Genomic DNA, 26,322 nt, shown 5'->3' with positions numbered 1-26,322 from the left:
TGTGTGTGTTATTAAACGTTCGTTACCTAGAATATATTCACCATTTTGTATTTTTTGTATTCGATATATGACATGTAACAAGTTATCGCTAGGTATCTAAAAGGTACTCAAGTGAGATTGTATACTTATGTACTTTTACAATCCAACCATATTCGCTGATTTTTTTTGTCGTTTCATTGAAAACATGTAGACGACAAATTTTCCAATCAAAACAAATAAGCAGCATTGTTTTTTAGGCGTATTTGAAAAAAATTCTCGAGTGGAAAAATATTCACATCTCTTTAATAACATGTTTAATATGATCGAAAATTGACATTTGATCAATTTTAAAGACGGAGAATGAAGCTAAGTGAATGTATACAGTGATGACGGAACGAACAAAAATATTTTGTTTTGCATCCTCGGTGGGATTCGAACCCACGACCTCCGGATTAGAAGTCCGGCGCGCTATCCCCTGCGCTACGAGGACATACATATCATGTTGTTAACTATATCATTTATTCTTAAACGCATTTTGCAACCCTTAAAATTGATATTAGCTAGTCAAATGTTTATATAACGAATGGTGACTTTTTTGTTTGTTGTTGTTGACGGGAATTAGAATAGGAGTGGAAATGTTGTTAACTGTTCGTTATCTGGAATACATTCTCCACACTGTATTTGATATATATGACATTTAAATAGATGTTACCATCTATAGTCAAATTGTCGCTTCGTATCTAAAAGGTCACTGATATTGTATACTGAATTATGTGCTTTTACGATCCAACCAAAGCCGCTGGTCTTTTTGTCACATCGTTGAAAATATCTAGACGACAAATTTTACATAACAAACAAACAAATAAGCAGTATAGTTTTTCAGGCGTATTTGAAAAAAAAAAAAACCCGAGTGGAAAAACAATTCACCTCTTTTGTGTGGTCGAAAATTTGAATTTGATCAATTTTGAAGAAGGACAATGTAGTTAGTAGCATACAGTGATGACAGAAAGAACAAAAAGTATCTATGTTTTGCATCCTCGGTGGGATTCGAACCGACGACCTCTGGCTTAAAAGTCCAGCGCGTTATCCCTTGCACTACGCGGACATCCCTATCAAGTTGTCAACTATATCATTTATTCTAAAACAACCCTTAAATTTGAGTTAAGCCATAGTGAAATGTTTATATAATGATGAATAGTGATGCTTTTTTTGTGTGTGTTATTAAACGTTCGTTACCTAGAATATATTCACCATTTTGTATTTTTTGTATTCGATATATGACATGTAACAAGTTATCGCTAGGTATCTAAAAGGTACTCAAGTGAGATTGTATACTTATGTACTTTTACAATCCAACCATATTCGCTGATTTTTTTTGTCGTTTCATTGAAAACATGTAGACGACAAATTTTCCAATCAAAACAAATAAGCAGCATTGTTTTTTAGGCGTATTTGAAAAAAATTCTCGAGTGGAAAAATATTCACATCTCTTTAATAACATGTTTAATATGATCGAAAATTGACATTTGATCAATTTTAAAGACGGAGAATGAAGCTAAGTGAATGTATACAGTGATGACGGAACGAACAAAAATATTTTGTTTTGCATCCTCGGTGGGATTCGAACCCACGACCTCCGGATTAGAAGTTTGGCGCGCTATCCCCTGCGCTACGAGGACATACATATCATGTTGTTAACTATATCATTTATTCTTAAACGCATTTTGCAACCCTTAAAATTGATATTAGCTAGTCAAATGTTTATATAACGAATGGTGACTTTTTTGTTTGTTGTTGTTGACGGGAATTAGAATAGGAGTGGAAATGTTGTTAACTGTTCGTTATCTGGAATACATTCTCCACACTGTATTTGATATATATGACATTTAAATAGATGTTACCATCTATAGTCAAATTGTCGCTTCGTATCTAAAAGGTCACTGATATTGTATACTGAATTATGTGCTTTTACGATCCAACCAAAGCCGCTGGTCTTTTTGTCACATCGTTGAAAATATCTAGACGACAAATTTTACATAACAAACAAACAAATAAGCAGTATAGTTTTTCAGGCGTATTTGAAAAAAAAAAAAACCCGAGTGGAAAAACAATTCACCTCTTTTGTGTGGTCGAAAATTTGAATTTGATCAATTTTGAAGAAGGACAATGTAGTTAGTAGCATACAGTGATGACAGAAAGAACAAAAAGTATCTATGTTTTGCATCCTCGGTGGGATTCGAACCGACGACCTCTGGCTTAAAAGTCCAGCGCGTTATCCCTTGCACTACGCGGACATCCCTATCAAGTTGTCAACTATATCATTTATTCTAAAACAACCCTTAAATTTGAGTTAAGCCATAGTGAAATGTTTATATAATGATGAATAGTGATGCTTTTTTTGTGTGTGTTATTAAACGTTCGTTACCTAGAATATATTCACCATTTTGTATTTTTTGTATTCGATATATGACATGTAACAAGTTATCGCTAGGTATCTAAAAGGTACTCAAGTGAGATTGTATACTTATGTACTTTTACAATCCAACCATATTCGCTGATTTTTTTTGTCGTTTCATTGAAAACATGTAGACGACAAATTTTCCAATCAAAACAAATAAGCAGCATTGTTTTTTAGGCGTATTTGAAAAAAATTCTCGAGTGGAAAAATATTCACATCTCTTTAATAACATGTTTAATATGATCGAAAATTGACATTTGATCAATTTTAAAGACGGAGAATGAAGCTAAGTGAATGTATACAGTGATGACGGAACGAACAAAAATATTTTGTTTTGCATCCTCGGTGGGATTCGAACCCACGACCTCCGGATTAGAAGTCCGGCGCGCTATCCCCTGCGCTACGAGGACATACATATCATGTTGTTAACTATATCATTTATTCTTAAACGCATTTTGCAACCCTTAAAATTGATATTAGCTAGTCAAATGTTTATATAACGAATGGTGACTTTTTTGTTTGTTGTTGTTGACGGGAATTAGAATAGGAGTGGAAATGTTGTTAACTGTTCGTTATCTGGAATACATTCTCCACACTGTATTTGATATATATGACATTTAAATAGATGTTACCATCTATAGTCAAATTGTCGCTTCGTATCTAAAAGGTCACTGATATTGTATACTGAATTATGTGCTTTTACGATCCAACCAAAGCCGCTGGTCTTTTTGTCACATCGTTGAAAATATCTAGACGACAAATTTTACATAACAAACAAACAAATAAGCAGTATAGTTTTTCAGGCGTATTTGAAAAAAAAAAAAACCCGAGTGGAAAAACAATTCACCTCTTTTGTGTGGTCGAAAATTTGAATTTGATCAATTTTGAAGAAGGACAATGTAGTTAGTAGCATACAGTGATGACAGAAAGAACAAAAAGTATCTATGTTTTGCATCCTCGGTGGGATTCGAACCGACGACCTCTGGCTTAAAAGTCCAGCGCGTTATCCCTTGCACTACGCGGACATCCCTATCAAGTTGTCAACTATATCATTTATTCTAAAACAACCCTTAAATTTGAGTTAAGCCATAGTGAAATGTTTATATAATGATGAATAGTGATGCTTTTTTTGTGTGTGTTATTAAACGTTCGTTACCTAGAATATATTCACCATTTTGTATTTTTTGTATTCGATATATGACATGTAACAAGTTATCGCTAGGTATCTAAAAGGTACTCAAGTGAGATTGTATACTTATGTACTTTTACAATCCAACCATATTCGCTGATTTTTTTTGTCGTTTCATTGAAAACATGTAGACGACAAATTTTCCAATCAAAACAAATAAGCAGCATTGTTTTTTAGGCGTATTTGAAAAAAATTCTCGAGTGGAAAAATATTCACATCTCTTTAATAACATGTTTAATATGATCGAAAATTGACATTTGATCAATTTTAAAGACGGAGAATGAAGCTAAGTGAATGTATACAGTGATGACGGAACGAACAAAAATATTTTGTTTTGCATCCTCGGTGGGATTCGAACCCACGACCTCCGGATTAGAAGTCCGGCGCGCTATCCCCTGCGCTACGAGGACATACATATCATGTTGTTAACTATATCATTTATTCTTAAACGCATTTTGCAACCCTTAAAATTGATATTAGCTAGTCAAATGTTTATATAACGAATGGTGACTTTTTTGTTTGTTGTTGTTGACGGGAATTAGAATAGGAGTGGAAATGTTGTTAACTGTTCGTTATCTGGAATACATTCTCCACACTGTATTTGATATATATGACATTTAAATAGATGTTACCATCTATAGTCAAATTGTCGCTTCGTATCTAAAAGGTCACTGATATTGTATACTGAATTATGTGCTTTTACGATCCAACCAAAGCCGCTGGTCTTTTTGTCACATCGTTGAAAATATCTAGACGACAAATTTTACATAACAAACAAACAAATAAGCAGTATAGTTTTTCAGGCGTATTTGAAAAAAAAAAAAACCCGAGTGGAAAAACAATTCACCTCTTTTGTGTGGTCGAAAATTTGAATTTGATCAATTTTGAAGAAGGACAATGTAGTTAGTAGCATACAGTGATGACAGAAAGAACAAAAAGTATCTATGTTTTGCATCCTCGGTGGGATTCGAACCGACGACCTCTGGCTTAAAAGTCCAGCGCGTTATCCCTTGCACTACGCGGACATCCCTATCAAGTTGTCAACTATATCATTTATTCTAAAACAACCCTTAAATTTGAGTTAAGCCATAGTGAAATGTTTATATAATGATGAATAGTGATGCTTTTTTTGTGTGTGTTATTAAACGTTCGTTACCTAGAATATATTCACCATTTTGTATTTTTTGTATTCGATATATGACATGTAACAAGTTATCGCTAGGTATCTAAAAGGTACTCAAGTGAGATTGTATACTTATGTACTTTTACAATCCAACCATATTCGCTGATTTTTTTTGTCGTTTCATTGAAAACATGTAGACGACAAATTTTACAATCAAAACAAATAAGCAGCATTGTTTTTTAGGCGTATTTGAAAAAAATTCTCGAGTGGAAAAATATTCACATCTCTTTAATAACATGTTTAATATGATCGAAAATTGACATTTGATCAATTTTAAAGACGGAGAATGAAGCTAAGTGAATGTATACAGTGATGACGGAACGAACAAAAATATTTTGTTTTGCATCCTCGGTGGGATTCGAACCCACGACCTCCGGATTAGAAGTCCGGCGCGCTATCCCCTGCGCTACGAGGACATACATATCATGTTGTTAACTATATCATTTATTCTTAAACGCATTTTGCAACCCTTAAAATTGATATTAGCTAGTCAAATGTTTATATAACGAATGGTGACTTTTTTGTTTGTTGTTGTTGACGGGAATTAGAATAGGAGTGGAAATGTTGTTAACTGTTCGTTATCTGGAATACATTCTCCACACTGTATTTGATATATATGACATTTAAATAGATGTTACCATCTATAGTCAAATTGTCGCTTCGTATCTAAAAGGTCACTGATATTGTATACTGAATTATGTGCTTTTACGATCCAACCAAAGCCGCTGGTCTTTTTGTCACATCGTTGAAAATATCTAGACGACAAATTTTACATAACAAACAAACAAATAAGCAGTATAGTTTTTCAGGCGTATTTGAAAAAAAAAAAAACCCGAGTGGAAAAACAATTCACCTCTTTTGTGTGGTCGAAAATTTGAATTTGATCAATTTTGAAGAAGGACAATGTAGTTAGTAGCATACAGTGATGACAGAAAGAACAAAAAGTATCTATGTTTTGCATCCTCGGTGGGATTCGAACCGACGACCTCTGGCTTAAAAGTCCAGCGCGTTATCCCTTGCACTACGCGGACATCCCTATCAAGTTGTCAACTATATCATTTATTCTAAAACAACCCTTAAATTTGAGTTAAGCCATAGTGAAATGTTTATATAATGATGAATAGTGATGCTTTTTTTGTGTGTGTTATTAAACGTTCGTTACCTAGAATATATTCACCATTTTGTATTTTTTGTATTCGATATATGACATGTAACAAGTTATCGCTAGGTATCTAAAAGGTACTCAAGTGAGATTGTATACTTATGTACTTTTACAATCCAACCATATTCGCTGATTTTTTTTGTCGTTTCATTGAAAACATGTAGACGACAAATTTTCCAATCAAAACAAATAAGCAGCATTGTTTTTTAGGCGTATTTGAAAAAAATTCTCGAGTGGAAAAATATTCACATCTCTTTAATAACATGTTTAATATGATCGAAAATTGACATTTGATCAATTTTAAAGACGGAGAATGAAGCTAAGTGAATGTATACAGTGATGACGGAACGAACAAAAATATTTTGTTTTGCATCCTCGGTGGGATTCGAACCCACGACCTCCGGATTAGAAGTCCGGCGCGCTATCCCCTGCGCTACGAGGACATACATATCATGTTGTTAACTATATCATTTATTCTTAAACGCATTTTGCAACCCTTAAAATTGATATTAGCTAGTCAAATGTTTATATAACGAATGGTGACTTTTTTGTTTGTTGTTGTTGACGGGAATTAGAATAGGAGTGGAAATGTTGTTAACTGTTCGTTATCTGGAATACATTCTCCACACTGTATTTGATATATATGACATTTAAATAGATGTTACCATCTATAGTCAAATTGTCGCTTCGTATCTAAAAGGTCACTGATATTGTATACTGAATTATGTGCTTTTACGATCCAACCAAAGCCGCTGGTCTTTTTGTCACATCGTTGAAAATATCTAGACGACAAATTTTACATAACAAACAAACAAATAAGCAGTATAGTTTTTCAGGCGTATTTGAAAAAAAAAAAAACCCGAGTGGAAAAACAATTCACCTCTTTTGTGTGGTCGAAAATTTGAATTTGATCAATTTTGAAGAAGGACAATGTAGTTAGTAGCATACAGTGATGACAGAAAGAACAAAAAGTATCTATGTTTTGCATCCTCGGTGGGATTCGAACCGACGACCTCTGGCTTAAAAGTCCAGCGCGTTATCCCTTGCACTACGCGGACATCCCTATCAAGTTGTCAACTATATCATTTATTCTAAAACAACCCTTAAATTTGAGTTAAGCCATAGTGAAATGTTTATATAATGATGAATAGTGATGCTTTTTTTGTGTGTGTTATTAAACGTTCGTTACCTAGAATATATTCACCATTTTGTATTTTTTGTATTCGATATATGACATGTAACAAGTTATCGCTAGGTATCTAAAAGGTACTCAAGTGAGATTGTATACTTATGTACTTTTACAATCCAACCATATTCGCTGATTTTTTTTGTCGTTTCATTGAAAACATGTAGACGACAAATTTTCCAATCAAAACAAATAAGCAGCATTGTTTTTTAGGCGTATTTGAAAAAAATTCTCGAGTGGAAAAATATTCACATCTCTTTAATAACATGTTTAATATGATCGAAAATTGACATTTGATCAATTTTAAAGACGGAGAATGAAGCTAAGTGAATGTATACAGTGATGACGGAACGAACAAAAATATTTTGTTTTGCATCCTCGGTGGGATTCGAACCCACGACCTCCGGATTAGAAGTCCGGCGCGCTATCCCCTGCGCTACGAGGACATACATATCATGTTGTTAACTATATCATTTATTCTTAAACGCATTTTGCAACCCTTAAAATTGATATTAGCTAGTCAAATGTTTATATAACGAATGGTGACTTTTTTGTTTGTTGTTGTTGACGGGAATTAGAATAGGAGTGGAAATGTTGTTAACTGTTCGTTATCTGGAATACATTCTCCACACTGTATTTGATATATATGACATTTAAATAGATGTTACCATCTATAGTCAAATTGTCGCTTCGTATCTAAAAGGTCACTGATATTGTATACTGAATTATGTGCTTTTACGATCCAACCAAAGCCGCTGGTCTTTTTGTCACATCGTTGAAAATATCTAGACGACAAATTTTACATAACAAACAAACAAATAAGCAGTATAGTTTTTCAGGCGTATTTGAAAAAAAAAAAAACCCGAGTGGAAAAACAATTCACCTCTTTTGTGTGGTCGAAAATTTGAATTTGATCAATTTTGAAGAAGGACAATGTAGTTAGTAGCATACAGTGATGACAGAAAGAACAAAAAGTATCTATGTTTTGCATCCTCGGTGGGATTCGAACCGACGACCTCTGGCTTAAAAGTCCAGCGCGTTATCCCTTGCACTACGCGGACATCCCTATCAAGTTGTCAACTATATCATTTATTCTAAAACAACCCTTAAATTTGAGTTAAGCCATAGTGAAATGTTTATATAATGATGAATAGTGATGCTTTTTTTGTGTGTGTTATTAAACGTTCGTTACCTAGAATATATTCACCATTTTGTATTTTTTGTATTCGATATATGACATGTAACAAGTTATCGCTAGGTATCTAAAAGGTACTCAAGTGAGATTGTATACTTATGTACTTTTACAATCCAACCATATTCGCTGATTTTTTTTGTCGTTTCATTGAAAACATGTAGACGACAAATTTTCCAATCAAAACAAATAAGCAGCATTGTTTTTTAGGCGTATTTGAAAAAAATTCTCGAGTGGAAAAATATTCACATCTCTTTAATAACATGTTTAATATGATCGAAAATTGACATTTGATCAATTTTAAAGACGGAGAATGAAGCTAAGTGAATGTATACAGTGATGACGGAACGAACAAAAATATTTTGTTTTGCATCCTCGGTGGGATTCGAACCCACGACCTCCGGATTAGAAGTCCGGCGCGCTATCCCCTGCGCTACGAGGACATACATATCATGTTGTTAACTATATCATTTATTCTTAAACGCATTTTGCAACCCTTAAAATTGATATTAGCTAGTCAAATGTTTATATAACGAATGGTGACTTTTTTGTTTGTTGTTGTTGACGGGAATTAGAATAGGAGTGGAAATGTTGTTAACTGTTCGTTATCTGGAATACATTCTCCACACTGTATTTGATATATATGACATTTAAATAGATGTTACCATCTATAGTCAAATTGTCGCTTCGTATCTAAAAGGTCACTGATATTGTATACTGAATTATGTGCTTTTACGATCCAACCAAAGCCGCTGGTCTTTTTGTCACATCGTTGAAAATATCTAGACGACAAATTTTACATAACAAACAAACAAATAAGCAGTATAGTTTTTCAGGCGTATTTGAAAAAAAAAAAACCCGAGTGGAAAAACAATTCACCTCTTTTGTGTGGTCGAAAATTTGAATTTGATCAATTTTGAAGAAGGACAATGTAGTTAGTAGCATACAGTGATGACAGAAAGAACAAAAAGTATCTATGTTTTGCATCCTCGGTGGGATTCGAACCGACGACCTCTGGCTTAAAAGTCCAGCGCGTTATCCCTTGCACTACGCGGACATCCCTATCAAGTTGTCAACTATATCATTTATTCTAAAACAACCCTTAAATTTGAGTTAAGCCATAGTGAAATGTTTATATAATGATGAATAGTGATGCTTTTTTTGTGTGTGTTATTAAACGTTCGTTACCTAGAATATATTCACCATTTTGTATTTTTTGTATTCGATATATGACATGTAACAAGTTATCGCTAGGTATCTAAAAGGTACTCAAGTGAGATTGTATACTTATGTACTTTTACAATCCAACCATATTCGCTGATTTTTTTTGTCGTTTCATTGAAAACATGTAGACGACAAATTTTACAATCAAAACAAATAAGCAGCATTGTTTTTTAGGCGTATTTGAAAAAAATTCTCGAGTGGAAAAATATTCACATCTCTTTAATAACATGTTTAATATGATCGAAAATTGACATTTGATCAATTTTAAAGACGGAGAATGAAGCTAAGTGAATGTATACAGTGATGACGGAACGAACAAAAATATTTTGTTTTGCATCCTCGGTGGGATTCGAACCCACGACCTCCGGATTAGAAGTCCGGCGCGCTATCCCCTGCGCTACGAGGACATACATATCATGTTGTTAACTATATCATTTATTCTTAAACGCATTTTGCAACCCTTAAAATTGATATTAGCTAGTCAAATGTTTATATAACGAATGGTGACTTTTTTGTTTGTTGTTGTTGACGAGAATTAGAATAGGAGTGGAAATGTTGTTAACTGTTCGTTATCTGGAATACATTCTCCACACTGTATTTGATATATATGACATTTAAATAGATGTTACCATCTATAGTCAAATTGTCGCTTCGTATCTAAAAGGTCACTGATATTGTATACTGAATTATGTACTTTTTGTACAATTTTATGTTAAGGAAGTACACCACTAAATCATGGTCCCATTGCTTTCTGTGTTAAATTCCTCCGTTTCAAGCAGGTACACCTCATTTGTTTAAGTTCAAATAAAGTGGCAATAATTGCATTTCAAAGCAACACTTTATCATAATGGTGTCTTGTACTGAAAAAATCAACATACCTTTAATGGCATATAAAAAAGAACTGGTTCCCGGAACTTCGGATGTTCCAAAACAGGTACTTCAGGTCTGACAAACATACAAAATGTACCCTCTTTTTAAAATTAGGTGCAGTTTTTTTAATATTCAAAATTAAAAGTCCAAAAGTGTTCTACAATGATCACCAGTCCTTCAACTTCCATTTGATACCAAAAATACCTAAATATTCTACATATTTTCAAAGTTACACTAATGCGTAGGAACTATTTTGTGTTAGATATGTACTACTTTCTGGTATGTGCTTTCTGGCCGGGCCCGAATTAGTGGTGTTTAAGGGGATCTTGAAATCTTTTTACAGCTTCCGAAGTGCTAATTTTTAACCTTTTTCAGCTGGACCAAATCACTACTTTACTTTAAAAGCAATGACCCAAATTTGTTTACAGTGTTATTTCCGACCCCCTCTTACTATGTTAGGCATAAAACATAGAGAAATAAATTCGGAAAGGATATAAAAGTTATAGGCAAGTAACACACTATCCACACTAGGGACTATACTCGACAACGAAAATCAAGGGACGACAATTGTGGTCTCGGACCTAATAGGATAGACAAAGTTGATCAATCTTTATAAAACTTGATATGACCAAATAAGCTTAGTAAAACATGAGACTGCTTACCTGCTTACAAAGTTTTATGACAATAGGATATATATTATAGACAATATGATAAATTTCATATTCAACTTTGAGTATTGAATTTTGAAAAAAATAAACTATCAACATTTTTGGCTTAAACAATTAAAATATTGCCAAATACATTGTAATACTTTTTGATTGCCTTGACATATAATATATACTCATTTGATTTATCAGACTTACATTAATTATTCAAAAGTCAAATTTATATGAGCCTGTGCCTAAAAACTAAGGTTTTCAAATGAAGGGGTGCATACCATGAAGATGTAATATTTTCCAGCAGTTCTAAATTTGAGGAGCTTTTTGGTTATAAATAATCCTTACATATGTATTTAATGTACTATAAATGGTAAGACATGTGACAAATAACATATCATATTGGTTTAAAAGTGCTTTAGGTCAAGTAAGACTGAAAATATTTTGGGGTCAATTTAGTCCGTAGCATATATTTATCCACATTGAAGCTAAAAGAAATTAAAAAAAATGTGTCTTTTTTTATCATTTCTATACTCAGGTGCCATGATACAATAAATCTGATCACAAAAAGACCCTTGCATTCAACAATTTTTGCAGACAGTATGATCTGATACAAAGATTTTTCACTTTTTAGTGAAAAACTTACATGCAATTTTAGTCTCAACAGGCTTATATTCGAACCATTTGTTTTCCTTCAGAAGAAAAGAAAGATATTATGTAAAATGAAACAGGTACAAAAGACATTGTAAAGTGCTTTTTATACAAATTCATTGAGGTCATTATTATGGACTTTAACTTTTATGTACCAAACTCTTCACATTGTTCGTGGGTTCAAATCCCACCGAGGATACAAAACAAAAATAGTTTTGTTCTTTCTGTCATCACTGTATACATTCGCTTAGCTACATTCTCCTTCTTCAGAATTTATCAAATTTAAATTTTCGAACATAAGAGATGTTAATATTTTTCCACTCGAGAATTTTTTTCAAATACGCCTGAAAAACTATGCTGCTTATTTGTTTTGATTGTAAAATGTGTCGTCTAGATAATTGCAATGAAGCGACAAAAAGATCAGCGAATATGGTTGGATTGCAAAAGTACATAATCATACAATCTCACTTGAGTACCTTTTAGATACGAAGCGACAACTTGACTATAGATGGTAACATCTATTTACATGTCATATATCAAATACAAAGTGTTGAATGTATTCTAGATAACGAACAGTTAATAACACAAACAAAAACCATCACTATTCGTTATATAACCATTTCACTATAGTTAAAATCAAATTTGAGGGTTGTTTTAGAATATATGATATATGCAATATTTTAAAACTTATATTGATATTGATATTAGTACGATTGGTTGATATCTTTAATCCACCGATTTTTGTTAATGAATCGATTAAGATAAATGGCAAATCCATATTTTGAAACCAGTTTTTATTAGCTGGAAATACCCAATTGAAACAAGAAGCATTCGAAATGGTTCCAGGTTTTTACCCTTTAATGCTATTAAAGAAATAATTAAAAATGTTAATGAAAATGTAGATTGTAATAAACTTAGACAGCAATATAATAGTTTGTTAGATTGTGTACCAAATGAATGGAAAAGGGTGAACATAAAAGTAATTTAAGAGGGACGAAAGATACCAGAGGGAAAGTCAAACTCATAAATCGAAAATAAACTGACAACGCCATGGCTAAAAATGAAAAAGACAAACAGACAAACAATAGTACACATGACACAACATAAAGTGAATATTTATCTCTTTTACGTGTTTTAACGCCTGAAAAACTATGCTGTTTTGTTTGTAAAAGTTGTCATTTTCAATGAAGCTACAAAAAGATCAGCGGATATGGTTGAAAAAGCGCCACCTACAGTGAAAAGAGCGGAAGCTAGAAAAAAATCAGAGAAACAAAATATTGAAAATTGGTTAATTTAATTTTTGCTCGAAACTTTCTGATTCATGAAATAAATCTGAGGACAAACAGACTTTTGCATTCAACATTTTTCTGCAGACAGCATTGGCTGATACAATTTTCACTTGCATGCAATTTTAGTCTCAACAGGCTTATATTTGAACCACTTACCATCCTACAGAAGAAAAGAAAGATATTATGTGAAATAAAACAGGTACAGCTCACCATTGTAAAGTGCACAGATAACATCTAATAGTCCCCAAAAAATTAAAACATCGATTCAACCATACTTTGAGTTTTTAATATGGCTTTTTCGTAATAACAAACAAACATTTTGCAAATTTTTCATATATAACATACCTTTTTCATTGAATAATCTATACATTTAAGTTTCCTGAGCTAGGTCTGATAGGATCATAGCCCTCAACGGGACTGGGTGAAGCTAGCATGTATGTTGAGGCTACAGATTGAAATATTTGATGCTAGTAGTCCTTTTCCTGTCCCAAGTATGATGCACGATGAAGGGGGATGTTAGACTTTTAAATAAGTTTTAGAATAACAGCCCATATACATTTTCTTTAACGTGTGTGTAGCCCACGTCAGATAAAAGAGGGACAGAAGATATCAGAGGGAGCCAAACTCATAAATAGAAAATAAACTGGCAACGCCATAGCTAAAAATAAAAAGACAAACAGACAAATAATAGTACAGAAGACACAACATAGAAAACTTAAGACTAAGCAACACGAACCCCACCAAAAACTGGGGGTGATCTCAGGAGCTCCGGAAGGGTAAGCAGATCCGGCTCCACATGTGGCACCCGTCGTGTTGCTTATGCTATTACCAATCCGGTGGTAGTCTAATTCGTGAAAAGGGAAGTGTATTGTAATTAAGACATAAAGAACATATCCGATATCATATGTGAAACGGTTATTCAATAACGGTCAACCAATTCGTGATGGCGTCCGTAAAATTTAAGAAGGAATGATTTCAACTTCACCATTTGGAACTTTTGGTTTAAGGTAGATTCATGGTATACCGCCATCTTGGATTGTACAATCACAGTATAAAATCGGTCTAGTTATTTTCCTAAAGCAACTGTTCCGATAGAAGTTAATGTTGTGCAAAATAAACAAAAAAGCCACCCAAGAGGTAAACAGAAAGAGAAAGATGGACAGTGATACAGAAAGTAATAATGAGATAACAGACGATGAACTATTGATTCTAGATAACGAGGAAGATAGTAATGAAAACATTAATTTAGACAAGGATTCTTGTGATGGTAAAAGGTTAAAAATAGCTAGTAATGACGCTCCTCCTGGGGACAATATTGTCACTGGGGAGAGTGAAAATGAAATTGAAATTGAGCAGTGTTGCTCTAATGATGAAAGCACCTTCGTTTGTGACGAAGAAGTATCCATGGAAGTTCATATGAAAATGAGTCTTCTATCTGTTCTGATGGTGAAAATGACACCCCAAATAAATTTATCAGTGCAAAAATAGCTAGATAAATAAAGAAAAAACATAGGAAACTTGAAAGGAGATCTATTTTTAAACCTACTCCTAATTTGCGTGGTAAACATATAAGAAATGTGGTTGACAGTAAAAAAAAAATGGATAAGTTTATATGCAAGATTTTTTCTTCTTTTTCCAATGGTGGTAATTTGTTCTTTTAATTGTAATGGTTTAAAGAATGTAATTAATTTTGAGAATTTTATAAGTATTATTCATGATAGAAAATTTAGTATGATATTATTACAAGAAACATTTTGGGATGATGCTTATGTAATTAGTGTTAGACACCTATATGAAGGTGATATATATTGTAGTAACAGTTTACATGGTAGAAGGAGTGTGGCTGTTTTAGTGAATTATTATCTTAAAAGTAAGATAAAATGTGTATATAAAGACTCTGATGGCAGATTTATCCATATAACATATGAAGAAGATGGACAATTGTTTAATGTAATTTCATTGTATGCTCCAAATGTTAATGCTGAAAGAGTTATCTTTTTTAACTTAGTTAAACAGTATACGGAAAAGTTAGATAACTTAATAATTGGTGGGGATTTTAATATTTCTCTATCAATGTTAGATAAAGGTGGTAAATCATGTTATTGATGAACCATGTAAAAAAATATGTGACTTGATTGAAAATAACAATTTGTATGATGTATGGCGTACTAGAAATAAAAGTTCTAGAATATTTTTATGGAAAAAGAATGTATAAGGGAAAATTACATCAAAGTAGAATTGATTATTTCCTTGTAATCTTCTTATGTTCAGAATGTATATTATAATACTACTAGTTTAAGTGATCATTCGTTTGTAATTATCAATTTTAACTGTAGTAATATTGAAAGAGGTCCTGGATTGTGGGTCCTCAATAATACATTATTATGTAATGAAGAATATGTAAGGAGAGTAAAAGAAATTATTTCTGATGAAAAAGAAAATGAATTATATAATAAAGATTTAATGATTTGGTGGAATAATCTTAAATATAAAATAAAGAGATATTCTCAATTTTTTTCTTCTAAAATGGCAAAAGAAAACAGAAAAGATTTTATAGATTAGAAAGGCAGATCAATTTTTTATGGGAAAAAGCTGCTTGTGGTGTAGATATTGATGTAGCTAAGTTCGAAAGTTTTTAACTTGAGTTGTCAGCATATGAATTAAAAAATGTAGAGGTGCAGTATTCAGATCAAAAGCTATTTGGGCTGTTGAGTCAGATAAATGTACAAAGTATTTTTCAAATTTGGAGAAATATAAACAAGAGAATAATTCTATAAAAGAATTACTAAATGAAAATAATGAATCAGTTTATGCTACTGAAGGTATTTTGGATTTACAATATAATTTTATAAGGAATTGTACTCATGTGTAGATACAGATAATGATAAAATGTCAGAATTGCTAGATAGTGTAGATACAAAAATAGATGACAATGATTGTAAGTTTTGTGATGCTGATATTTCAAATGAAGAAATTTTTAAAGCAATAAATTAAATGTCAAAAAATAAAAGTCCAGGATCTGATGGACTCACAGTTGAGTTTTACTGTCAATTTTATAATGAACTCAGAAATGTTTTATTTGATTTGTTTAATGTTATTGAAAAAGAAGGTGTTTTAGGCAGATCTATGAAATGTGGAGTGATTAGTCTTATAATATAAAGGTGGTAAAAAGTCTTTGAAAAATTATAAACCTATTTCATTACTACAGGTTGATTATATAGAGAATATCATATGGCTTTTTCAATATCGCATCCGTATCAACCCGAGACACCAATATAATCCCAAGAGCTCTGCTCGAGGGATTATATTGGTTGAGGGTTGGTACGGTGTGTGATATTGAAAAAGCCATATCGTATACACTTTATTATATACATATACCTCAAGTAGATGTTTTTTTATGTGACATGACGTCATACAGATAAGGAGGTTTGAAATGACGTCATACAGATTATAGGTTTGACATGACGTCATACAGATTAGGGATTTGAAAACCTTTGCAACAGTGACTGCAATCGATGACGTAACGTCATACAGATTAAAGGTGTGATAAAGCTTTTGTAACCGTGCTGATATCGATATCATCACGGGTGGCTGATACAGCAAGCTTGCCAATGATTGTATTACACATACAATTTATCTGTATTTACTACTAAGTTTTTTATATAATAAAAAATATTAGCCAGGATAATGGCAAATAGATTTAAATAAACTCATCAAAGATACCAGGACTAAATTTTGTATATACGCCAGACGCGCGTTTCGTCTACAAAAGACTCATCAGTGACGCTCGAATAAAAAAAAGTTAAAAATGCCAAATAAAGTACGAAGTTGAAGAGCATTGAGGACCAAAATTCCCAGAGTGGGGCGCTCATATTCGCCGTGGACACAATTTCGCCGTTTTATGATTTTGAGGTGTAAAAACTTCAAAGGATGGTTGAAATGGAAGAAATATGCCGGTAAATTATATTTTATTTAACAAAAATGATTATTTTTGAAAATGAGACTAAATTTCGGCAAATGCCGCAAAGGACCTAAAAACGGACAACGATTTTCAGTCAATTTCCTGAATGAAAAAAACGATTTAAAAGAAGTATTTCTTAGTAATTCTTTGACTGGTTGCCCTAAACTTCAGTTTTTTTTACACCTTTCAAATGTCTGCTATTCATCTATAATAAAATTTATTTGATAAATATTGTTTAAAGCTGCAGTTATTTGGTTTAAATTAGATGTGTAAAAACGGCGAATATGTGTCCCCCGTTGACAAAACATTAGGAAATTTCAAACACCCTTTAATCAAACTTTTTCAGATGATTTTTCTCAAAACAAACACGTTTTAAAGCTAAGAATATTTTGCATGTGAAGTTATCTTCATATAGAAATATCAGTATACTTCAAAAACATAAAGACCTGAACATAAACCGAAGAAAACATGGAAAGATATGGCGAAAATGAGCACCCCACTCTAAAAGTTTTGCCAAATACAGCTAAGGTAATCTATGCCTGAGGTAGAAAAGCCTTAGTATTTCAAAAATTCTAAATTTTGTAAACAGTTTATTTATAAATATAACCATATCAATGATAATTCATGTCAGCACAAAAGTGTTGACTACTGGGCTGGTGATACCCTCGGGGAAATAAATCTCCACTAGCAGTGGTATCGACCCAGTGGTAGTAAATAAACTCATCATAGATACCAGGACTAAATTTTGTAAATACGCCAGACGTGCGTTTCGTCTACAAAAGACTCATCAGTGACGCTCGAATCCAGGTAGTGTTACCTAAGATTGTATCTAATGATCAAACATGTTGTATTATTGGTAGGGATAATATATCAAATAATATTGCAAATGTAAGAAGTATTATAGAACTTATTGAAAAAGATGAACTTGAAGGGTATATAATGTAATAAGATCAGGAAAAAGCATTTGACAGAGTCATAAATATTTGTTATATGTGTTAAGAAAATATGGATTTGGTGATAGATTTGAAAAATGGATTGAAATATTTTATAATGGTATAAATAGTGCTGTAAAATGTAAGGGGACGATCATTTGATATTCTAAGGGGTGGGGGGGGGGGGGGGGGCAGGAGGATTTTGAAAATATATAACTCAGCCTTGATAATCAAAAAAATAAATGGTTTGTTCTGTGGTAGTTTGAAAATAAATTACCTGACTTGCAATGTATTGAAAATAAATAACTCAGCAGGTCTAATTGAAAGTATAAGATGGCACCAGATTCTCCATAAATTCATCTTTTTTCCAAAAAAAAAAATCGGGAAACACTTCCCAAATCTTTTAATAATAAGTATTACTTAATATTGCTTAAAAATACTTGAAATGTCTGAATTCATTTTTTTTCACTTGAGGTATATTGTCTCAGGAACACTTACCCCACTTTTATTATTACAAGGCCTTAACTACAGTGAGGCAAATGCCTCATGTATAGGAAATGTCAAAACCAAACGCTTGTCTCTATATCAAATTGTGTTCACAGTGAGTGCCTTGCAAGAAACCAGGTTCTGGTCTCCCTCAGATGTAGCCCTTAATTTTTGGGGATCAATGTTTCTTACTTATTGGTTGTTCATTGATTGACCTTCTGTATTCTGTTAGTATTGCATTCATTTTTTAATTTAGTAATTTTGTTATTAACTTGATCATGAGTTTAAAAAAAAACAGCAGCCACAGACTTTAATAACTATATGAATTATATGTTTGCTTTATCATGCATATTGGTCTTTTGATCAGTGTTGTCCCTAGAAACTTAAGTCTTACATTGAATCTATACATTTTGCTTTGAAACCACAAGTTTGTAAAGATGCTATACAGTTACTTGGGGTTTATATTGGTCCTAAAAAATCACTGTGTGATGACATGAATTGGAAAAATAAAAGAAAGAAAGTAAGAAGTCTTCTGAACGTGTGGTTACAGAGACAACTAACTTTACAAGGAAAAGTCACTGTTGTAAATACTTTAATGTTGTCAAGATTTTGGTATGCATTATTTGTTACATCTATGCCAGAGTGGGCATATATAGAAATTAAAAGATTATGTGTAAATTTTATATGGGAAAATAGATCCCATTTAGTTAAATATAGTTCTATAGTTGATGTAAAATGTAAAAGGTGGGTTACAGTTGTCTGATATCAAATGTAAAATGTATGCATTTAGGTTGAAATATATAGGTAGACTAATTGATGATCAGTTTCATATGTTATGGAAATTATATATTCAAATATTTTGTGTATTTTTTTTTTAGAAATAGTGTATACAAAAATACCAAATTATGAATTAAAATGTATTTCTATGGTTTATCAAGAAATGTGTCAAGCTTTGTACTCCCTAGGATTGTAAGCTAGATTTCCAGTTAACTGTTGAAAATATATATGATCAACCTTTGTTCTATAATCCAAAAATTGTTTTATATGATAAAACTGTTATTTGGTATGATTTCATACGAACTCGTATTGTGACTATCAAAGATATTTGTTATGAGGTTAAGACTGGGTTTTTACCAAAAATGCAATTGTAGATATGATTGCTAATGTATGTGATTATGTAAATATTCAATATGTAATTGATATGTATCAGTGTTTATTATCTATTATACCAGATGAATGAAAGAATACTATCGACAATAATGTACAATACAGAAATATTGATAAGACAATAGATATATCTGTATTGATAAAAAATGTACCCTGTAATTTAAAAAAATTATATCAATGTGTGTTAGAAGACATAATTGAAGGGCCTATTGGGCCAATTATATGGAAAAAATTATATACTTTAGATGAAGCGGAATTGTGTAAAATTTGGAAATATGTTTATGTGTTTTGGAAACCTTCAAAAATGATAGAGTTGGATTATAAAATAATGCATAATGTGAAATTAAAGAAAATTGGGCTGTCTGATTCTGAATTGTGTGATGTATGTCATAAAGAAAATTAAGATATTATGCATGTATTCATCAACTGTGATGAACTAGAATACTTTCGTGATTATTTGGAAAAAATTATATGCTTTAGATGAAGCGGAATTGTGTAAAATTTGGAAACATGTTTATGTGTTTTGGAAGCCTTTTCACTAGATGTTCACTATGTAAAATATTTGAAAATTGTGACTCTGATAAAATAAGTTTAGTACATAGTGAAATGTTGTTATTAAATGGACTCAGATGGAAAACGAAAGGTGTGAATTTTGTATTGTCAGTAGCTAGGTTCTGTATCTTTCGAAGAAGAAATTTACTGAAAAATGGACAGAAAAATGTACATTTGACAAAACTGTTCTAATATACATTGAAACATTATGTAACATATTTTTATGTATACCTGTGTAAGCAAAATAACAAGAGTAATGTTTTTGAAAAGAATTTTCTAAAAGATAATCCAATTGTACAAGAGACAGATGATGTCTTAGTTTTTGATTTGTAAATGTATGATATGTAGGTGACAAACTGTATTGTTTGTATTACTGTATGCATATTGATTAATGTTGTTTATATTTGATTAGTTTTACCAGTTTTAATATGTATTATATCTAATGATTTATTTTAATAAAGAAAAGCGGGACGGCTACAGTGCAGACGATTTGGTGTCACGGTATCTCAGTAGCATGGGTTCGAATCCCGGCGAGGGAAGAACCAAAAAGATCTAACATTGTTGGGTTGATGTTTATACGAGTTGTATATACATAATGTACACAGCCATGTATCACCATCACTGCTGGTAATCCGATGGTTAAATCTGTTGTAGAGTTGTCACTGGCTCAGACGTACTTATAAATATAATTATTTTCTGTGACTGTATCTTACATTAATTTGTAGGATTCTTTACTATAGATAATTTAGCTGATCTGTAAACATATCATCTCCATGCCTTATATACCATGTACTGTAGTACGACACTAGATTAAAACTGACGTGGAAAGGTAACACCCGGCCACCGAAAGCTCCATTTTTATGAAGCGCAGGTGGTCGTGTGGTCTAGCGGGACGGCTACAGGGCAGGCGATTTGGTGTCACGATATCTCAGTAGCATGGGTTCGAATCCCGGCGAGGGAAGAACCAAAAATTTGCAAAAGCAAATTTACAGATCTAACAATGTTGAGTTAATGATTAGACGAGTTGTAAATATATAACATATAACAATGTTAGATCTGTAAATTTGCTTTCGCGAGAAGCCCAGGTGGTCGTGTGGTCTAGTGGGACGGCTGCAGTGCAGGCGATTTGGTGTCACGATATCTCAGTAGCATGGGTTCGAATCCCGGCGAGGGAAGAACATAAAATTTGCGAAAGCAAATTTACAGACCTAACATGTTAGATCTATATATATATATATATATATATATATATATATATATATATATATATATATATATATATATATATATATATATATATATATATATATATATATATATATATACGAGTCTAAATTGAAAACGAAGTTTAAACCTATGATTACGTTGGATAAAAACCGCAATTTTTATACGTGTGCATGTAAAACAAATTTCGTTGTAGAAGAATCTAAATACAGCACAAACATCATTTTTCCGAAGACCAAAAAAGTGAAAAAGCATATTTAAACAAAACGCATTTCACTTACAGGTCGAACAACTGATGTTCTTAAACCCTGCTGACTGCCATTGGCGATTGCCAAATAAAATTGATCACGAGATGTAACAAAATGGATCTTAATATAAATTTAATACTAAACAGAAAACGACAAACTTGTATATATACAACTCGTGCAGATTACACGTCTCCCTAAAAAGTTTTTGGTTATTTCTGACGTTGGGTTTCTGTCACATTGACAATGACATCTCATCTCCTTTTATTTATGCAGCACTTAATTTGTGTGCACTAATGGCTTACAAAAGTTTTCGTAAAGATCGGATAGACTATGAGTACTGCCAGTGCTTCTTTGCATTAAGTGTATTGGATTGATTTGATTTTTTTTTTTTGCTTAACGTTCAGTGGCAACTATCAATGCAAACTATTGGATCAGAAAGTCATTTTTTTGTGTGTTTTTCCCTTCAAATTAAGTTATTAAAGAGGGGCTGATAACCATTGATATACCTATGTCAAGTAAGTTTTTATAACATTTCAATTACAAGTAGCTCCTAACTTGGAGGTTACAATTTAAAGTAATAAAGTTGAATAAATTAGCTATAAAATCTTAAATAAAAATAAAACTCATGATCAAGTTTAAAACAATTTACCAAATTACAGAAGGAATACAACACTGGGAGGATAAAGAAGGCAATCAATAAACAAAAGACAAACCCCGGGAACAGATAAAACAAGTATGACAAACAATAAGACAAACAACAATGAAAACAGTGTTATTATTTTCAAAACTATCCTGTTTGCTACAACACCATTATTAACCAGAATTCTGTTAAATTCGGCTTGATTTGTTGGTTGAAATAGGGGCAGTTTCCTTCTTTTTCTGTATGTCATGGTTTTACAAACATAATAAAAATCTTTTTCTAAATTTTCTAATTTTAAATCTTACAAGACTAAATAAAGGCAACAGAAGTATACCGCTGTTCAAAATTCATAAATCGATAGAAAAAAAAACAAATCCGAGTTACAAACTAAAACTGAGGGAAACGTATCAAATAGAAGAGAACTACGACACAACAGAGACACAACACCGAAACCTAACACACACAGAAACGAACTATAATGTAACAATGGCCATTTCCCTGACTTGGTACAGGGCATTTTATGAAAAAATGATGGGTTGAACCTAGTTTTGTGGCATGCCAAATCTCCCGCTTTAATGGCAGTGTTAATTATAACATTAAAATGACACCATTACACGACAGGTAAACAGATAAATACGAGAAAGTATAGGACAGAGAAACAAACGAATAATAGCCATCTAAAGGTAACAGATTAACAAATATTTGTATACACCAGACGCGCGCTACGTCCACACAAAACTATGCTCAAATGTAAAAAGTTTGAAAGCCATAACAACTACAGAGTTGAAGATCGCCGAGGACCAAAAGTTCCAAAGGCCAGAGGCTCCTGCCTTGGGACAGGTGCAAAAATGTGGCGGGGTTAAACATGTTTTTTGATATTTCAACCCTCCTCCTATACCTCTAGTCAATGTAGAAAAAACAAAAGCATAACGATACACATAGTAAAACTCAGTTTAAGACAAGTCGGAGTCCGATGTCAGAACAAAATGACAATAATACATAAATAACAGTAATAGCAGTTACTGACATGCCAGCTCCAGACCTTAATTAAACTGATTGAAAGATTACGTCTTCATCATATGAATATCAAGAACAATCCCTCCCGTTATAGGGGTTTAGTATTATACCATCATAAAATATATGAAAAGAACATAACCAGTGGCATGCCAACAACTGGTTTTAGAATAAATGTGTTTAATTCCGATGCAAAGACCCTATACGTGAATCACTATTAAAGCCAAAATATTCAATCTTTAATGACCTGACAACAGTATCGTAACTATATCCCTTCTTGATAAGTTTGTTTAAAGGTTTAGTTAGCTTTTGAGATGAATACTGACATATTTTTGTGCTTTGTAAAAAATATTACCATAAAAGATCGGATGTGAAATACCTGAACGTATAAGATAGTTTTCTCGTGAAATTAAGTCCCTCCTATGGTGTATCTACACATACCCAACACTTCTTAATTTGGTAGCTATAACCATGGAAGTATTATATTGTCAATATAATACTTCCATGCTATAACTTATCTCTCTATATGTTCACAATCTGGACTTTTATGAAGATGAATGTTAATTATGCATTGGTATACTGACTATTTATAAATATGAATGTTGTGTATTGGTATGGAAGTGTGAATAGTTATGTTAAATTTTGTAATGTGTGAAAGGACCCTGTGATTAGGAAATTAAAAAAAAATGAATACGATTTTATCTGCTAATATTCATGGGATTTATGTTTGTATATTTATTAGAAGGGACACAATTCTACATTTATAGAATAATATGATTCTGGATTAATACAAATGTATTCTGTATTTTGTAAAGTAATTTTAATGTTCTATCGTATATTTTGTAATTTTAATTTGACCTTGAGGTCATTCTGATGTATTGCTATCGCCTAAATTTCCATAATGTAAATTAGTTTTGGGTTTTTATCCGATCTATAAACATGATAAATACGCCGACATCATCAAGTGCAAAATACATTCCTTATTGCTTGCTATTTATATTCATTTCTTTAATGAATACTCATCAAACATTTTTTTTTTAAACATAATTTGATAAGATTAAAATGTTTTATATTGTATGTAAGTAAAAATTATCAATATCTATGCAGATGTACAGAAATCGTGTAAACGCATGCGGACGAATATCTGAAGAACAATTGCAATCTCATGTAAAGGAGGTGAAGATTATATACAGATACATGCAGAGTTATTGGTCCTTGCTCTCACCTTTTGGGGGAAAATATGAACGCCTACTCAAATCCTATATATAAGAAAAATCGAATTATTAGAGAATAGTGTCAACTATGCACTTGCACGGCACAATTAATTATTAGTAGAATAGAATGATATACAAATGGATTAAAAAATTATACATACATGCAACTGTAATATACAAATATTAATATAATATAAACCAGAATATATTGATTTGTATCACTACAATATATATATATATATATATAAATTAAATTTATATTAAGATCCATTTTGTTACATCTTGTGATCAATTTTATTTGGCAATCGCCAATGGCAGTCAGCAGGGTTAAAGAACATCAGTTGTTCGACCTGTTAGTCAAATGCGTTTGTTTAAATATACTTTTTCACTTTTTTGGTCTTTTGGAAAATGTTGTTTGTGCTGTTTTTAGACCCTTCTGCACACGTATAAAAATTGCGGTTTTTATCCAACGCAATCATAGGTTTGAACGTAGTTTTCAATTTAGACTCGTTTATATATATATATATATAGAGAGAGAATAATACATGGCAAAATCCGTATCATATGTCGTATCATCCCGAGACACCAATATTAGCCCAAGGGCCTTTAGGCCCGAGGGATGATATTGGTCGAGGGTGATATGGCATGTGATACGGATTTTGCCATGTATTATACGCTTTATCATATATTTCAACAGGAGAGTATTATATTATATGAACTGTTTTCTGATCCATAGCACTGGGTTACCTTCAGTTCTACTTTTGTCTTGCTTCTCAATTACTTATCTGAAGCACCTGGGTTACCTTACAATTTGTGTGCTGTTGTTTTAAAAATATTTTGTTTATTATTGTATTTTTTGTGTGTTTTGTATTTATTATAGTTGCATTTAGTGTGCCAAAAAATATGAAAACTTGACCTTCTTGACGTCACATACCTAACAATGACTTCATTCAATAAATTACGTCACTCCCGAATGACCGTTCTATTGGACCTATTTTGAGGAATTTTTTTTTTAAGCTTACATAAATAAAAACTGACTTCATGTTAAAAAAAAAAAGAAAAAAAAAGTAGGGGTGTGATAAAGGGTATGCGATAAAGGGTAGGGGTGTGATAAAAGGTGCGCATCAAAGTTGCGCGATATGGATTAAACAGCAGGCTATTTATCACATATGCAAAACTACTTTATTTACTACTAAACATATGATAAATAATAGTTATTACAGTGATTATCAGAGCTCTTGGGATTATATTGGTGTCTCGGGTTGATACGGATGCGATATTGAAAACGTCATATCATATAATCTTTATTATATACATATATCTCAAGTAGATGTTTTTTATGTGACATGACTTCATACAGATAAGGTTTGAAATGACGTCATACAGACTATACATGACGTCATACAGATTAGGGTTTTGGTAAAGCCTTTGCAACAGTGAGTGCAATCGATGACCTGACTTCATACAGATTACAGGTGTGATAAAGCTTTTGCAACCGTGCTGATATCGATATCATCACGGGTGGATGATACAGCACGCTTGCCATTGATTGTATTACACATACAATTTATCTGTATTTACTACTAAGTATATAATAAATATATATATATAATAGTTATAAGGTGATTATCATTGATGAATTCCCTTTCATTTATTTATCTTCCACACAAGAACTTGTCTCAGAAAAAAAATTACATCTGTACTTTAACCTCACTTTCAGGTATAAAGATTTTTTATTTTTTTTAGACAAGTGCTTGTGACCATCCACAAGAACTTGCGATCATCCGTTGTTCTGTACTTCAGTACTTTGGTTATGGTTTTTGTGTAGTACTGTGGTTTATTTTG

At 32.1% G+C, this 26,322-nt stretch overlaps 9 non-coding genes across 9 annotated transcripts; all 9 read right to left on the bottom strand.

Moving 5' to 3' along the window:
- Positions 1-396: 396 nt before the first annotated feature.
- Positions 397-469, bottom strand: Trnar-ucu (transfer RNA arginine (anticodon UCU)). The gene has a single exon. It is a non-coding gene; the product is annotated as a tRNA-Arg (tRNA).
- Positions 470-1,585: 1,116 nt separating this feature from the next.
- Positions 1,586-1,658, bottom strand: Trnar-ucu (transfer RNA arginine (anticodon UCU)). The gene has a single exon. It is a non-coding gene; the product is annotated as a tRNA-Arg (tRNA).
- Positions 1,659-2,774: 1,116 nt separating this feature from the next.
- Positions 2,775-2,847, bottom strand: Trnar-ucu (transfer RNA arginine (anticodon UCU)). The gene has a single exon. It is a non-coding gene; the product is annotated as a tRNA-Arg (tRNA).
- A 1,116-nt stretch (positions 2,848-3,963) lies between these two features.
- Trnar-ucu (transfer RNA arginine (anticodon UCU)) lies at positions 3,964-4,036 on the bottom strand. The gene has a single exon. It is a non-coding gene; the product is annotated as a tRNA-Arg (tRNA).
- Positions 4,037-5,152: 1,116 nt separating this feature from the next.
- Positions 5,153-5,225, bottom strand: Trnar-ucu (transfer RNA arginine (anticodon UCU)). Its single transcript has one exon. It is a non-coding gene; the product is annotated as a tRNA-Arg (tRNA).
- Positions 5,226-6,341: 1,116 nt separating this feature from the next.
- On the bottom strand, positions 6,342-6,414 carry Trnar-ucu (transfer RNA arginine (anticodon UCU)). Its single transcript has one exon. It is a non-coding gene; the product is annotated as a tRNA-Arg (tRNA).
- Positions 6,415-7,530: 1,116 nt separating this feature from the next.
- Positions 7,531-7,603, bottom strand: Trnar-ucu (transfer RNA arginine (anticodon UCU)). Its single transcript has one exon. It is a non-coding gene; the product is annotated as a tRNA-Arg (tRNA).
- Positions 7,604-8,719: 1,116 nt separating this feature from the next.
- Positions 8,720-8,792, bottom strand: Trnar-ucu (transfer RNA arginine (anticodon UCU)). The gene has a single exon. It is a non-coding gene; the product is annotated as a tRNA-Arg (tRNA).
- A 1,115-nt stretch (positions 8,793-9,907) lies between these two features.
- On the bottom strand, positions 9,908-9,980 carry Trnar-ucu (transfer RNA arginine (anticodon UCU)). The gene has a single exon. It is a non-coding gene; the product is annotated as a tRNA-Arg (tRNA).
- Between the last annotated feature and the right edge of the window lie 16,342 nt (positions 9,981-26,322).

Source organism: Mytilus galloprovincialis, chromosome 4 (assembly GCF_965363235.1).
Source record: "Mytilus galloprovincialis chromosome 4, xbMytGall1.hap1.1, whole genome shotgun sequence".
Classification (NCBI taxonomy): Eukaryota; Metazoa; Mollusca; class Bivalvia; order Mytilida; family Mytilidae; genus Mytilus; species Mytilus galloprovincialis.
This window is presented reverse-complemented; position numbering and strand designations above follow the sequence as displayed.